The sequence below is a fragment of the Manacus vitellinus genome, unplaced genomic scaffold (genome assembly GCF_001715985.3).
Source record: "Manacus vitellinus isolate BGI_N305 unplaced genomic scaffold, ASM171598v3 scaffold_1_pilon, whole genome shotgun sequence".
Taxonomy (NCBI): Eukaryota; Metazoa; Chordata; class Aves; order Passeriformes; family Pipridae; genus Manacus; species Manacus vitellinus.
In genome coordinates, this window is record NW_021939396.1 from 42,925,708 (window position 1) to 42,941,984 (window position 16,277).

General features: G+C 42.7%; 1 protein-coding gene across 2 annotated transcripts in view; it reads left to right on the top strand.

Annotated features, from left to right (window-relative positions):
* KLHL14 (kelch like family member 14) overlaps positions 1 to 16,277 on the top strand; it is a 51,581-nt gene that overhangs the window by 15,227 nt on the left and 20,077 nt on the right. The window contains exon 1 of one of the 2 annotated variants that reach the window (XM_029959457.1): positions 9,084 to 9,183. The exons of the other annotated variant lie outside the window; for it this stretch is intronic. The gene's annotated coding sequence lies outside the window, so the exon portion shown is untranslated. Of the gene's footprint in view, positions 1 to 9,083; positions 9,184 to 16,277 lie in introns of those variants that run through there. 2 annotated transcript variants of the gene reach the window in all.

Sequence of the window (16,277 nt, forward strand, 5' to 3'; positions counted from 1 at the left end):
GCAATGAGGTCTCCCCTCAGTCTTCTTCAGGCTGAACAGACCAGGTGACATCAACCACTCTTCATATGGCTTGTCCTCCATGCCCTTCACTATCTTCATTGCCCTCCTTTGGACTCTCTCTAACAGCTTAATATCTTTCTTATATTGTGGTGCCCAAAACTGCACACAATATTCAAGGTGAGGCCGCACCAGTGCAGAGCAGAGCAGGACAGTCCCCTCCCTCAACCAGCTGGCGATGCTTTGCCTGATGCCCCCAGGACACAGTTGGCCCTCCTGGCTGCCAGGGCACTGCTGACTCATATTCAACTTGCCATCAACCAGGACCCCCAGGTCCCTTTCCATGGCACTGCTTTCCAGCATCTCATTCCCCAGTCTGTACAAACATCCAGGGTTGCCCCATCCTAGGTGCAGAATTCACCACTTTTCCGTGTTGAACTTGATATGGTTGGTGATTGCCCAGCCCTCTAATTTGTCACGGTGATTGTCCAGCCCTCTGCAGGGCCTCCCTGCCTTCAAGGGAGTCAACAGCTCTTCCCAGTTTTGTGTCTTCTGCAAACTGCGTATATCCCTTCCAGTCCTGCATCCAAGTCATTTATGAAGATGTTGAAGAGCACAGGCCTAAGATGTAGCCTAAGACAGGTCACCAGCCTGATGTTACCCCATTCCCTGTCACCCTCTGTGCTTGACCTGTGAGCCAATTGCTCACCCACCACATGGTGTGTTTATCCAGCTGTGTACTGGATATTTTGTGAGAGACAGTATCAAAAGCTTTTACTGAAATCCAAAAAGATTACATCACCTGGCTTCCCTTGATCGGCTAGGTGTGGGTTACCTTGTCACAGAAAGAAGTCAGGTTGGATAAGCAGGACTTTCCTCTCATGAAGCTGTTGTGGCTGTGACTGATGACAGCGTTGTCTTTCAGGTGTTTTTCAATACTTCCCAGAGTAATCTTCTCCATAACTTTACCAGGCACTGAAGTGAGACTGACAGGCCTGTAGTTTCCGGGGTCCTCCTTCTTGAAGATCAGGACAATGTTTGCCAGCTTCTAGTTAGCTGGATTTCCAAGACCACCCAAAAATCATTGAGAGAGGTTTTGTGATGACATCAGCCAGCTCTTTGAGCCCCTCCAGAGCTGTTCTGGAGAATCGCTGTGCTGGCTTCTTGAGAGCCATGTGTGAAATAAACTGGGCAGTATTTTTGTCACGGAGGCATGCCTGGTTTCTAGCTGCAGTGCCCTTGACTAACCTGCATCTGTGTGAACTGTGTGTGAGGGCTGAAGTGTGGGAGTGAGCCCAGTACCGTGGCTGTTTTGTGTGAGACACTCCTGTTCAGGATTCTTGGGACCATGAAAGGGAGTCAGAATCTTTTCCACAGTGTGAACATCTGTTTTCCATGAAGTGGGTAAGCCTACCCAAGAGCTCACTGAGCTCAGCGAACACCCAGAGCGTCCACTGACTGATGTGAACCTGTCATTTTCAGTAACAAGTTATCTGTGACTGAATCATTTTAAATATTCCCATTTTATTACAAGTAGATAATGTATGTAACGCACATGATTTAGCATTAATTTGGCGGGGGGGGAAGTCCTCAACTCTTAAAATGTCTATCACTAAAACTATTAAATCAAGCTTGTTTCCTTGTGAGCAGAAACTGCAAGTAATGAAGTGACAGTTCTGCAGTGATGACAATAACCAATACCTTAATTTATATGAGTAGACAAATGCTTTGAGTTCTTCTTATTAAAAAAAAAAAGAGGAATAAAAAAAAGGTTTGACCCTAAAATTTGAAACTAGGAGAGAGTAAATGTTCCTCCCTGGGCTAAGCAGGAAAGGGAAAATTGAGAGAGATGTGCTTGAATCACTCTCAGGTGGGGAGGCTTGGCAAATTATGTTATTAGAAATCATTAAAATAGATTTAAATAGAATTACCATGATGAGTGATGTAAGGGCCATGTTTCTGCTCTTCTCCTCCTTCCCCCCTGGTTTTACATGCCAGAAGAACAGAGTGTATGACTCCAATCTGTGCTCAACAGTAGCTGCTTGCTTGCTGGTCAAGAATTACAGCTGCTGTATGCACAGCTTTAACAAACATACAAACCATATGTAAAAGATACTTTTCTGATTGAAATGACATGAAAGGAATGTCAAAGAGCTGCAGGATCAGAAAGAAAGAACTAGATTTGTTTTTTCCTTGATTAAAGACTAACAAAAAGAAGTCCAATTAAAGGTCACAGAGCAGTCTTCTTCCCTCATGCATATGAAAGGCATTGTGCAGGAATAACTAAGGCAGAATTTGACTCCCAAATTAACTCATTTACTGGATGCAAAAACTGAAAGAAAATCCTTATGACCAGCTTATAACTGTATATAATGAAAAATTGCAACAGCAGAAAAATATATTCGTATCATATCTCTAATTCAGCAAAGTATTAATCACACTGATGTTCAGCAGTGTGTTTAAATACATTCTTAAGTACTTTACTAAGTACTGCCTGTAAACAACTCGATATGATGGTGCATTAACATAAGAGAGAGTTTATCTATATACTCTCTCCAGAGAACTACAATTATTTTAAGTACTGTGGCAGCCAGTAACACAGAGCTGGATGATCTGTGGTGTCCAAATCCCAGCCTTCTGGATAGTCCCCGTGCAGCCCTTGTCTCCCAGCTGCATTACCACTAATGTCTGCACAAGCTCATTTAAACTTTATTTTATTCAGCAGAATCACAACTGCTGAAATCAGCTGGGCATTACTGGCTCCCATTAACTTCAGCTTCAGGAAAAAAAGATATGTCTATGGGAGAGATGTCCCATGTAAGGGTTTATACACTGCTCAAGCCTCCAACTTAAGTTCTGTTAACATGCAGGATGTTTCAGGGGCTTTCTGCAACGGGTCACATTTCATCCAGCAAGATTGGAGCCACTGTCCTCCTGTCAGCTCCCAGGCTGTCTCCAGTGCCTCTCCAAGAAATGATCACTTCAGCACTCAGAAATTTGATTTTTCTTAACTGCAAAGATTTACAACATCAATAAAGCCCTGACATAGCATCCCTTTTCCTGAAGCCATAATTTGGCTTCACTCCAGCAGCTTTATTTTAGCAGCCTGGCCTCCTTTCAGAGAGGCAGGGCTGCCATGGAAAGGGGTTCCACCCCCAGGTAAAACAGTGCTGGTGCCCACCTGAAGTAGTTGCAGTCATTTGAGGGCTTTCATTTAAAACTTTCAATATTGGAAAATAATTCATTTTCATCAGAGAAAATAACTGATTCCTTAGGGAAAAGTGTTCTGGTTTTACATGGCACAAAACAGCGCTGTTTCAGGAGTAAATGTTTTATACAGAAAACTTCTATTGATCTATCACCTTCTATTGATTTTCGCAAAAAAAAAAAGAAATTCTTTGAGGGCTGGCCATTTAACCATATGATACCATGTTTTTTTTGCCTCAGCTTCTAAAGTCCCTAATTGCCTTTTTGCAGTGTGCAAAAGGTGTTCTTGAGAGCTCTGTGTTTCCCCTGATGCTCAGAGGCTTTGCAGGATGCTGCAGGGGTTAGGTCTCAGTGAGCTGCTGGAATGGCCCACGGGTGCACATCCAGGGATGGGAATCCTCTTCCTCTTTGCAGAAGGAAGGCTGCAGAAGTACACCAAAATACTGGAAGATGGCTGTGCACCAGTTTTGGGTACCACCCCACCCACAGAGGGTGCAGGTGGGGATGAAGAGTGACTGGTTTTAGTTGGTTGGGTTGGACAATGAAGACAGACACCAGACCTGCCCGCTGAGTCCAGAGCTGAAATTCTTCCGGAGTGGACTCCAGAGGCTGGTGCAAAAATGTCAGGAAAGTGTCACAGGAAAAAAAAAAACCACAAGCAAAGGGGGGTTTGGGCGATTAGAGCAAAGTGAATTGTGTGGACCAAATTCACATCACACCATGAAATCTGTGGATGAAATGTGTTAAGAATTTAATGTCTGTTCTACTTATAAATGATTTGTGGTTGTCAAGTAGAACAACCTGCAGACAGGTACTAAAAACTAGAAAGAAATACCCAATTTACCCATTTTTGATCATTTATATATACCTTTTTAACGTGTTGTTTCCTGCCACCAGTGGATACAACTCCTGCTGAACTCAGGCCCTCAACGAACAGGGACCTTTAGAATAAAGGAGAACTTGAAAGTTCACCTGTTGGGGCTAAGTCGGTAACATGAAGTTAGTTCAGGTATCACTACACCATACGATAACAGTTTCAGTACTCACAGTTCTACCCTGAGACTGTCCCCTCAGAGCACAACAATAATACTGCCCTTTGTCGTGTGTCCAAGTAAAGCACAACTGAGTACCTAATTCTGATTATTTCAGGGAACTTGCTGCAGAGTTGCATTAGCTGCGCTGCCAACAATTTTATCTCTGATCTTGCACATTTGGTATATTAAGACAAAGCTTTGTGATTCAACTGATTGTTTTTCAAATGGGAGGTTTTGATCTTATGGTTGAAAATTAAAAGTAAATTGAAAGTAAATTGAAGAAAGTACATTGAAGGGGCACCAAGCACATGTAGTGTCTTGGATTTAGTGATGTGGGTTGTAATTTTTGAAACTGTTTTGGGTTATCAGCAGTTGTACTGTAGAGTAGGGAGCAAATAAAGCCTTCAAGGTTTTTAATGTGATTTGAAGACAAAATATTTGCAAAATTGCTTAGTATTCATTTTTATCAAAACTATGTTTATGCAACCTGGTACTGCAATAGGAATCAATGTATTTGTGAACCTCCAGTGAAATGGATTTCAGCAAGTGTCTCAAACAGGTTTTTTAGTTGTTCAGAGGACTTATTCTTTGAAAGCCTACATACAGCTGATCATATGGAGCTGCCTTTGCAGACTTAATGTCTAAATTTTGACTTTAAGGATTCTACAGAATTTTAATGAAGTTATTTCTATAATAAAAACTCCACACTGCTTCTTGGGATATGTACAGTCAGTGCAAAATTTCAGTGTTTTATAAAGTATAAATAAGGTGCACTGACATAAGGAGTAGGTTGCTTCCACCAGCTCATTTTGCAGGTAGTTGCTATTGTTTGTTTGTCATCTGTGGAAGTTTATTGAGTCTATATGTTTTGTAATTTTGTTATGGTCAAAGGATTGCAAGAGATCCAACTCATCTGCTTTTCCCCAAGGTAGCCCCTACTAGCTGAGCCACAATGCCTGCTAGTGCTCATGTTCCTGAGTGGTTACAAATGTAAGGTAAAATGTGCACTTCTAAACAACGTAAGCTTTAAGACAGTTTAAGCTTGTGGCTTTTTCTAATTGTAAGAGACTAAAAGCAATTACTGCAGCCCAGCTGATAAGTGGTGACTTTCACAAGCACAGTGCTAAACCAAAGCAATAGCGTTGATCATCTGTTCCTGTTCTGTAGTATGAACCAAAACTGTTTGTATCAGTGGTAACCTAATTTGTGTAAAAACACATTTGTTTTAGCCAGATGTGGATCAGCAGTCTCCATATTAATATATATGATCAAATGCACTGCAGTTGGGATTATATTCTGTCTTTATTAATTTAAAGGAAGACTGCAAACTCCTTAGGTAGGATCGGTCTGCATTAATGTCTGGTAATGATTCACTGTGCATTTTATCAGTGTTTTTGCAATGAATTAACAAAAGAACGGCTTAAGTGCACTTTCTTATTTTATTTCCCTTGTATTTCTTTTTTGGCCACGTTTTTTACATCTGATTCTCTTTTTGAAAACCCAACTTCATCAGGAATTGAAGTTAAATTGAGTTTTCACCTGCAGGACATACTGTTGAGCAACACAAATCTTTCTGCCCGTGCTCATCTCCCAGTTCATCATTGAAGTCTAATCTTGCCAAAGCCAAGTGCTGCATTGCCACTTGGGCACATCCCTGCATGTGGCTCTTTTTGAAAAAGAGTGGCTTTTGAGACACTTGCAAGGATGTGGATCTGTGCAGTACTGGCTGTGTCATGCTGCAAAACACAAGTTGTTCCATTGCTGGGAGGAGAACTGATGGTTCAGCTTACCCCTGTCAGTACTGCTGCCCTGTGTTAGGAGCGTCCCCAGAAGCTGCCCTCAAGTAATCTTCCTCTGCCCATACCATACAAGGAAAAGATCAACTTCAAAATTGCTTTTTGCAATTTTGCTTTTTGCTCTCCTCTTGGCCATGGAGAAGAAGAAGAGGAGTCTATAGGAGCTTCCAAGGCTGAGCTGGGTCCTGAGAAGGGAGGATCTAGGATGTCGGTATTTTTGATTGTATTTTATATATAGGTTTAGTAATAAGTAGTGTTACTGGGATGGACGATACCTTCAGAGGGACAGTTCTTGTAAGCAGTTGGGGAAGAGTGAGAGAAGGCATAATTCAGCAATGATGGGTATGCAGGTAAATACCAGTCCCTCTGCACCTTCCTGATGGAATAGACACACTTCAGTTTCAGCATTCCCTCCCCAAAAAATCATTCTTTAGGGAGATGAGAAGAGAGCTGTAACCTGGTCACCATTATGCAGTTCAATTTGGGATTAACTGAGTAAAGCACTGTCTTTCCATTGGAAAGGAGTAACTCTTTTACAAAGGACTCTTCTTTTTTTCCCTTTAATTCTGTAGGTTATTTTTTTGTATAACAGTTTCCTCACGTCCTCTTTCCCCTTCCTTACCCCTCTAATGCGGAAGCACTCTCTTTGTCAAAAGCGAGCATGTTGTTTTTACCCAGCTTCCAGATCATTATTAAGAGAGAGAGGGAGAGAAATTTGGCGGCGTATTGGTGGGGACGGGAACTGTGCCTGCTATATTTCACTGGGACTGGCACGTGGAGTAGGAAAGCAGATGTGTGTGGACTGCCAGAGAAATCGCTGACTGATCCTTGCACAGTCTGGGTTCGAGGAGCTGAGACAAGACGCAGCAAAGCAGGTATGACTGATACCCGTGCCAAAGCCTGAGCACCTGCCATGCCCATTGCAGGCAGCGGGAGCCGGGGGGGGCTCAGCATCCTCCAGAATTGATGCGCCGAGCATTCGCTGGGGCTTGTGTACTTCGTTTGATTTCTTCCCTTTCACGCCGAACACGAGAAACAAGCAGAAGTTAACTGCTTGGGAGGAAGCTGGCTATGACTTTTTTTTGTGCTGCATTTCACCTCTTTTGTTTTTTAGTTGGTTGCAAAACCTGAAGCCAAAAGATGATTGAAATGCCTCTCCCAGGGGAAGGGGGTTGCCGAGCACGCCGCACCCCATCTAGTGGCTTAGCCTCACACTGCCGGCTGGAAGGAAATGCGGCAGGAGGAGGAGGAAGAGGAGGAGGAGGGCTCCTGCAACTCCGGCCATGTGCTTCGTAGACTTCGGACTCCACAGCACCTACATGGGTGATTCAGAGATGCTGAAGCAGCTGCAGGACCAGGAAGGTGTTAGTTGTCTGTCAGACCTGGCGTGGATCACGCACGAGGGACTTGCACCAAGCTTGGAAAGAGTGTTAGATAGGTGGCAATACTAAGCCCTCTGGAGTAAGAAATGTGAGAATTAAGCTGCTTCTGCAACCTTAATTCGGCCTGTGTTTGCATAAGCACTAAGATACAATCTCCAATGATACCACATGCTATTCTTTGTCACATGTCAGTGCACAGAAGGAACTGCGCTCAGTTTTTGCTCACAGCATTTCCCCTCTGTTGTTTAGCAAGTAGATCCTCTCTGTCACATGCTTCTGAAATCTTCTATAGACAGAAGAATTTTTTCACAAGGTTTCCTTCACAGACTTCACAACAACAGAGGCCAACTGCTTCATGGACATTTGTTGTGGTATTTTTGTACCATCCTCTTTGTGAGGAGCGCAGTCCGTCAGTGTTCCCATTTTGCAGATGAGGAAGAGAGGTGTAATGCGGTTAAAGGTATCCTTTATTTTGGGGTGCCCATTTCAAGACCCCTTAGACCATCCTTTCCACACTGCCTCTCCCACATACTTCTGTTACAGCAGCGAGCAGAGGGCACTTCCACATATCAGGCACAGGGATCAGATCAGGCATTCTGAAAATGAAGTACAGGTAATTAGTGTTCTCAGAACAGGAGAAAAGAGTAGCTGTGGAAAAAACCAGCTTAAGAGATTTATCTAGCACCACAGTAAAAATATGTGGCAAAGACAGGGACAGTATTCCATCCTCCTGCTCAGGACAGAGCTACCTTATCTGTGAGAAATCCCATCTGCTCCTTCAGCCCTCAGTCTCTCCCTACACATCTTCCAAAAGTGAAGCAACCTCTTGCAGTCAGAGGTCAAGTTCACTGTTACCTACTTCATTCAAGGGCTGTGGCTATATTCTAGGTGAAACTGTTGCTGTTGTTTCAAGTCCCTTTCCACCCAAACCCCATCCCATAGTCTTATCTTCTCCTTCATGTCAGTGTTAGAACTCATTTGACTCCTGGGTGAGCCTGCTTAGGGCATTAAATCAAAATGAAAATATACTCTCCTGTTTTCTGGGTTATTTTTCCACCAAGTTCTTGTTTTGAAAGGGCTCACTGAGGGGTGCCTAGGAAAGACTGTGCTAGTGTGAAGAGCGGCCTGGATTGCCTGGGCTGGGAGAGCAACAGGGCCATAGCAAAGCTGGGTTAGACCCATTTCAATGGTTTGGTATTATGTAAGTTGAGGTTATAGTTTCACAACCACAACAAGCTGATCCAAACTGGTGCTGCTGCTGATACATCAGTCTTTCCCTTCTCATGGCCTTGCACTCCTGCTCACTGCAGTTTGTGAGGCCAGGTAGGGTAGCTTAGTAATTCTATGTACCTTAAAGAAATACTGCAGTTTCTTGATTGTTTGTGTCTTGACTTCATGAGTGCATCGACCATCACAAAGAGTAATGGAACCTCTAGTTTGCATCTGGACCTTCAGCAAGATGGCCAGTTGGGAAGCATCACAGTGAGCTGTTTAAGGACTACACCAGCATAAATACACAGAGAGGTGCCAGAGGAGATGTGCACTGCAGCCTCTCTTGTTGACAGTTCATAATGTCTGAATGCTCCACATCACAGCATTTTCACAGATTTTCATAGTTGGCCTTTTCAAGGTGTATTGAGAGACATTGTGTTGTAGATCTGTGGTACACATCTCTGCAACCCAGGGGGTGTAAATATGACAAGGTTCCACCTAGATGTGCTGACAACAGAGGAGTGTGAAGACTGCAGAACTTTGGGCTCTGGATCTGTATGTGCTGCTGTGTTCACAGGTTTTGCTCTCTCTTCCTCCAGCCTCAGTCATTTTGCCATGTCCCCTCTGATCTGTCCTGACCTATCCCTGCCCTTTTCCATTTCATTCGCTTCTTCGATTCAGTCTCCACCAGAACCTGGTCCAAACCATGTTTATTAGCACAGTGAGTCCCAGTTTTTTTCATGGGGACTCTGTCCTCTCTTTCCTTAACCTAAATAACTGAAGATTATATTTTCCTGAACAATACTCTGTGCAAAATCAATGTCTTCAACAAAAAATGCAAGCTGGATGAGGATACTTAGTTATGTGTATTTAAAATGTTTGGTATTGATCACAAGAGCTTTACTTTAGTCTACTGTATATGTCCAATCCTGCAGTCCCAGCGTGACCAGTGCTTTGAATTACCATGACCTTTTATCTTGTTTGTCAGCAGTCCATGACCATGCACTAGTGTGTGATTTGTGAATTATTTGTGATTCTCTGTGAACGTGGTTCAGCCCATGAATTTTGACACCTCTTGATTTAAATAGCGACTGCTTGTGCTATGATACTCAGCTTGGTCTCCAGTTTTGAGAAATTTGGTTTTCCTTCTGCTTCGTGAGTGGATGTTTTCTGAATCTACAAAAGGTTTTTGAGGAGATGGGACAAAATTTCTGGAATGCAGGTTCATATGGAGTGAATTTTTTGGATTGTTATGAGTAGGCACCCCAACACAATTTTCACAGTCATTTTTTTCTGAAAATATTAAACAGTACTGTTTTCATACAAAGCAGAAGAAAATCAACATAAATTTGGTTGCACCCATTAATGGTGCTTTTTTTTTATCAGCTCTACATTCTTATTTCATCTTTTGTGTATAGATTTACAAAGTAAGTCATCCGTGCCAGTTTTACGTAAGTGTGTGGGTTTGCTGCCCAGGTCAAATTTTCTTCCCTGAATTTGAAAATTGTCCATTTTGGGTTTGCCATTTTCCTTCCTTAGGACCCCATCTGTGGAAGGGGGAGGTCTAGGAGAGCAACATTTCCGCCTGGTTTCTGTTGGAGAAACCAGTCTTTAGTGTTACCTAATTTATGTAGATTGATTCCTGTGTTTCCTTCTGCATTTATCTGGCTGGTGGTTAGTACATTTTAGAGTGGGCTCTTATTGTCCATCCTGAGCAAAAAGAATATTATAAATTATATTTAATTCTGTCCATTGTGGAAAAAGTGTAAACAATAAGACAGGCATTTGCTGGTACTTAGGAATGACTGCTTTGCTGGTGATGAGAACATTAAGTTCTGCTGATACATGTCCATGTACCTTTATTTTTTCTCAGGACACTGGCAGGGATGTGCAGAATCAGAGTAAAGCCTGGCCTGCAGTCCTTGCTCAGGGAGCAACATTCCTGCCTGTGGGTATGTGTCAGGGCATGATGGGGCTGCTGGTTCCATGAGAACAGGCCAAAAGTCCATCCAGAAGACAAGGCTAAAGACAGGACTGGAGACACACTACAGTGTCCCTGCATGGGGTCCATCCAGGCCAGGTCTGGGTGCCTAGGCCTGAGCTGAAATGGGGCTCCTGCACCCATGGACAAGTGGTGCTGGAGGGAACTCCAGGCTGGTCAGGGCCATTGGGTCCTGTTGGTGCCCTCACTCATCATCCTGACAGAATGTTTTCTGAGTGGCCTGTCCATTACGGATTAACTCGAGCCTTCTTGCCATCCCTGGCAGGGACTCCTGAGCTTTTGTTAGGCAGCCTAAGTACATGAACCTGTGTAGACATTCCTGCTTCTGCATGCTGTCCTTGGGTGTGCTGGAAGTTAGGCATGTTGGAGTTTCGGGCTTTTCTTCAGATACCTGTACAAGGTATATGTCTTCTGGGAAAGGCAGCTTTTTTCCCGTGGTGGTAAGCTTTGGACAGATCCTTCCACCCTCTTCTGCTATATTTCATTTACAAATACTGAAGTATTTAAAAGGAAAAAAAATACAAAAATCTGTAGCAGTGAAGGTTTCATTTTATCTGTTACGAGTGAACTTAAGTGTATCAAAACTGGTGTTTTAATATGGCAAAATATGGGCACATCCCTCCTCCATGTAGAGTTTTCCAAATGGAAACTCACATTTTTCTTCTTCTCCTGGCATGACTTCAAGACTTGGTTACTCTAAAATAAAATGTTAAGTCAAGAGTTGAGAGCAGGGTAGGAAGTAGTGAGACTGAGAGAGAAAATTGTGAAAGAGTCATTTTTTGGGGTAGTAGGGGCCAAGTAGGATATTGCTGCATGTGATGCATTCTTTTTAAGACGTGGGTCCCTCAGCAACGTCAACAGGATCCGATCAGGAAAATTCAAGCAGTGGCTGTGAATGTCCTGAGCTTGGAAGGTTATCTTCAGAGGAGACTGGGAGAGTGTGTGCATCTCAAGGTCAGATAGAAATTGAGCCATAAATGGATGCAACTGGTCACAGGCAGTTGGACGTTAATGCGCCATTCCTGGCTGTGGTCTTTTGCCCTGCGGCACTGTTAGAGAAGGGATTGCATGTCCTTGAGTTGACATCTTGGAGGATCTGAAAGCCTCCAGTGGGACAAGATAGTATTTCTTTCCAGTGCTTTCTGGCAACTCTGCTGTGTTTTTCTCCCACCAGGGACTATTCATCATTTCGTCCATGAGAAGATTTTGTTGTGCAAAATGTCACATCGTGAGACTGTTGTGATGTGACGAGATGTCATTCCCCAGTAATACATACTGGGCTCTACTTTAGAGATTGTAAATCTGGGCCTGAGTAGGTACACAACATATTCTACTGGGGAGCAACTGAGGTAACATTGCATAACTCATACTGGTGGACAAGTGTGTCCTGATAAATAGTCTGTGGAAATCGGTGGGGCAACTAGGTTGCCAGGGGCAACCTTCAGCAGGTATGTGGGTAAGCAGGGAATAAAAAAACAAGGAGAATTGTCACTTGGAACCTTTCCACAGGACCACGTTTTACATCCCTTGCTCCACGTTGTGCCAAGATGTTTGGTGTATTGACTTACATGTGCTTCTCAGACCTGGCAAGGTCAGCTGCATGGAGTCACTTCTGTGAGGAAGGCAGGAGTGTGCATAGGTTTGCTATGCATTGCACAGGAAGGACTGTGTCAGGATTTTGGTACAGGAACACCAGTTTTTAAGGTGGGAGTGTAGGATTTTCCTACTTTACTCAAACATTATTGATCAAAGTAGGCAGCTTTATTATTCAAATGAAATCCAAATGGGGGTTTGCAGCTTTGGAAATGTATGAATAAATATTGTTCATTCAAACAGCCAAATGTATATGTTGCTGAAAACCCAGTAGAATATTTTGCCATCGGGTGAATTTCACCCATGGAAACAGACAGATCTGTACTCAGAAATTGTATTCAAATAACTTTAAAGCAACTTATTTTAGGAGAGAGCTGAGCAGGGCAGCTATTCCTGATGTTATGTTTGCCTAATCTGGTGTGTCAGAATTTAATCTTATTTTAGAAACTCACATACGAAAATTTTAACCCATTAAAAAAACTAAACTGAGAAACCCCCTGACATCTGGAAGAACCTGGCTCATGTTACTTCAGAGAATGTATAAAAGAGTAACTCTTGACATCTGAATGAAAAAAATATATTTTCATTATTAAGGAATATCTTCATAATGAGAAATACCTAATTAATATAAAGCATCTTCATTATATGAAATACCATTCACTGTGTTGTGAATTATTCCAAGGACTTTGATCTGCTCAGATTTCTCTTTCTTGGAGCTTATGTTATCTTTAATTGAGGGTAGGTTTGGGGTGGCATTTTACCTTTGCTTACTTGCAGCCTCAGTTGAAGTACAGACTATATCCTAGATGACTTCAGCAGCTCTGTACCCATCCTGCTTGTGATGGCTTGAACAAAGTTGCCTCAAATTTGGCATGGGAATGAAGAGGTGGTGAACTTTCTAGCTGAGCTGATGGTGTTCTCAGTGGTACAGCTGGACCACAGCTATACCAGTTATTTTTTCTCAAAGGTGACTTTAAGGCACAGTGCTTCATCTTAAGATTCTCTGTTTATGGTAACTGCTGTTGGACTGTCCCAGGCTTCCCCCACTGAGCTGAGCTCAGACTCAAGGTTGGCATTGGTATATTACTAGAAAAAAATACTTCATAGGTATTTGCTTGAATTTGAGGTCACAGAATGCAGTTTGACCAGGAATGCTAACAGAGGTATTTGCCACCTACTGTTGATTATTCTCTTCTTTTAACTTTATTTCATTATCTTTTGAACTGAAAATACCAGTGGGTGAATGCCTGATGCCTTTAAAGTCAATGGCAAAGCTCCCACCACATTCACTGAGGCTAGAATTTCATACTTATTGTGGTCAGTCTTTCCCCACAGTTATTAAATAACAAACAATTGAAGAGAACAATTCACTGAGGAATCCTAGCATTTGTTTATATAACCTCCTTGGTGAGAAATAACAAGTAGTATTCAGTAATAAATGCATAGACTTCCTGCAAATGATGTATGAACCACAGAAAGGTGAACAGTATCTGATATTATGTTCTCAGGAAACAATTGGACCAGCTGTGGTCCCCCCAGCATTTTGCAGGGAGGGTAGGGAATGAAATGAATATTGTGTCTCTGCCATGAGCAAATCACAGTCTCCTAAAGTGAGTCTGTAGGTGCCTTCTGTACTAGAAAGAGGCATCTCTCGTTACCCTGCCCTCCTCAGAGCTTTAGAAATAGCCAGCTTTCAAGTAGCAGTAGTTGAATATTATGTAGCCAACAGGATAGGCTGTTAATATTATGGAAGGTCATTATTGACTCCATATGTCCTCTGATAATGACATCCTCATTCTGGAAGCACACTCTTCTCTTGCGTCATCTGCACAGGTCATTAGAGATGATAAGCATGACTTCTTGGTGTGTACTGAGTCTTGAAGGGCTGTGCTCAAGCTGTGCAGTAGCTGAGGAAGAGACTTCTTGGCTTTCCTTACAGTACCTCCTGTATCTCAAGCAACTGAATGGTTCAGGGCAGTGAAAAAATCTGTGGAGTTTGGTTTTTTGTTTGTTTGTTTGGGGGGGTTGCAGGGGCTTGGGGGGAGTGGGCACTTTTTTTTTTTTTTGTAGAAAAATCAAGTGCAGTTTCTGAAAGGAGTTTTTAGCAGAGTGGGGGAATGGCTATAGACTGTATCACAGATTTCAGTTCTCCTGGGACCAGAGCTTATGCCTCCTCCTGTCTTGAGAAACGCTACTCCAGTTCCCCCTTCTTCCCTGCTGATTAGTGCTGAAGTGATGATAGACAGGGGAAGGTGCAAGGAGGAGGAGGAAATGATGACCCTTTTATTAATGTATGGAGAACAACCAGATGCTGTTTCCTAAATGTTCAATTATTGGCAGAAACTAAACAAAACTGGGTAAGACAAAGAGCACACATTATTGTTTGTTAGGTGAGTGAGGTGTATCATGGAGGTGCCTTTGAAGCATCGATGTGTCTAGTTGTCCTCATAGGCATTACAATTGAGAGTGTTTCATTTTGTGAGTGTTTGACTGTCAACTGTAGTCTCTGTTTTTGAAAGTAGGTCCCAGAACATTGTCTAGTACCTTTCATTAGCTAAGCTTTGGCATGTGTGAGGAGTTTCTGCCTGGGATAGCTATCCTGATGTGCAGTGCTGCTGCAGTCTTGGACTTCACTGCCTTCTGGATCATTCTCAAGCATAAATCATCCATTTAGTTTTGAGCTAGGAAGCTTTACGTGTTACATACATACCTGGGAAATTGCCTCTCACCTTACCAAGGGTCTTCTACCAATCCTATATTAATTGCATGGAAGGAGGGCTGGTGGGGGTGTTGTCTTTCAGTGGGGCTGTTTGGACTTGTTTGTGCTCTTGGTCCAGGAAAGCATGGGCATCCTGAGCTTTGGGAAGTGTGTGTGAGGGGCAGAGCCTTAGAAGAGGTGATTTCTGCTCCCTCCAACTAATCTGTTTATATCTGTCTATCTCACATATTTCTCTGGCACCTATCACCTTGGTAGCTAACCATGTTTCTCAGATGACCATGGCTTTTTTCATCTTCTTCTCTTTTTAATATTCTTTTCCCCTTCTTTTTAAATTGGTCTTTAATAAAGTTGAGAATTCTTGCACAGGGGTTTATAAACATGTGTTATTAAATTTCAAATCTGTTTTGAAAGTGCCTCTATCCTACTCCCTTCTAGTAAAGTGACCTTTTTAAATGGAGGGAAGTGGGTTTAGATGACAGTCATGATAAATGCGGTCATGTTCACTCAATAAAATAAGGCCCAGTGCATTTGAGGATAAATCAGTGAAATGTACAGCCCCACCTGTCTGTCTCCATCATTCATTTCCACTGTCACTTTCACAGTGGCTGATGGATCACAGTTGCTGTAAAATTAGACAGCCTTTAATCTCATTTCATCCTGATTAGCTTCTCCTTACCCTTTCCCTCTAACTCACTGACTGACACGCTAAAAACTCACACTGAGCTGTGTTTGAGCGTGGCGTACAAAGTTCTCTTCAAATACCCTTTTTGTGGGGCAGGCAGGTGTTCCAGTGAGTTGAAATCGAAAAATGAGAAGATGGGATTTTCATACTACTAAAGCAAAACAGCAGACAAAGGCTCATGTAAAATTATTGAAAGCAGCAGCCTGGCCAGACTTTGTGATGGGCCAAATTCTTCCCGTTACACCCTGTCAAGCCCAGTGAGTTTGAGAAGATAGTTCCTACTAGACATCAAATATAGCACGCTCACTGCCATGTAATTTGGACTATTACCTATGAAAATCTAAGTTCTATATGGTTGTGTGTTCACAAGGAATTATAGTTTACAGCACAAGCTTTCTGGTGCTTTCAAGGGATGTTTTATGGTGGGGAAAAAAAAAAATCTTCATTCCCATAGCTTTGATTTCTGTGTATAACTCATGACTCTGAGGGACCTGAAAATGGCCAAGGGGAAAGACTGTGACGTTGGTGATTTCACAGTTTCGGTGCCCAAAACTTCCTTCCCTCTTAGGTGTCACTCCATCCTCCCTGTGTTTTCCCACTCCCTTCATCCCCATGGGCAGATTCACGAGACCAAGAACAGAGTTTTCTCCAAA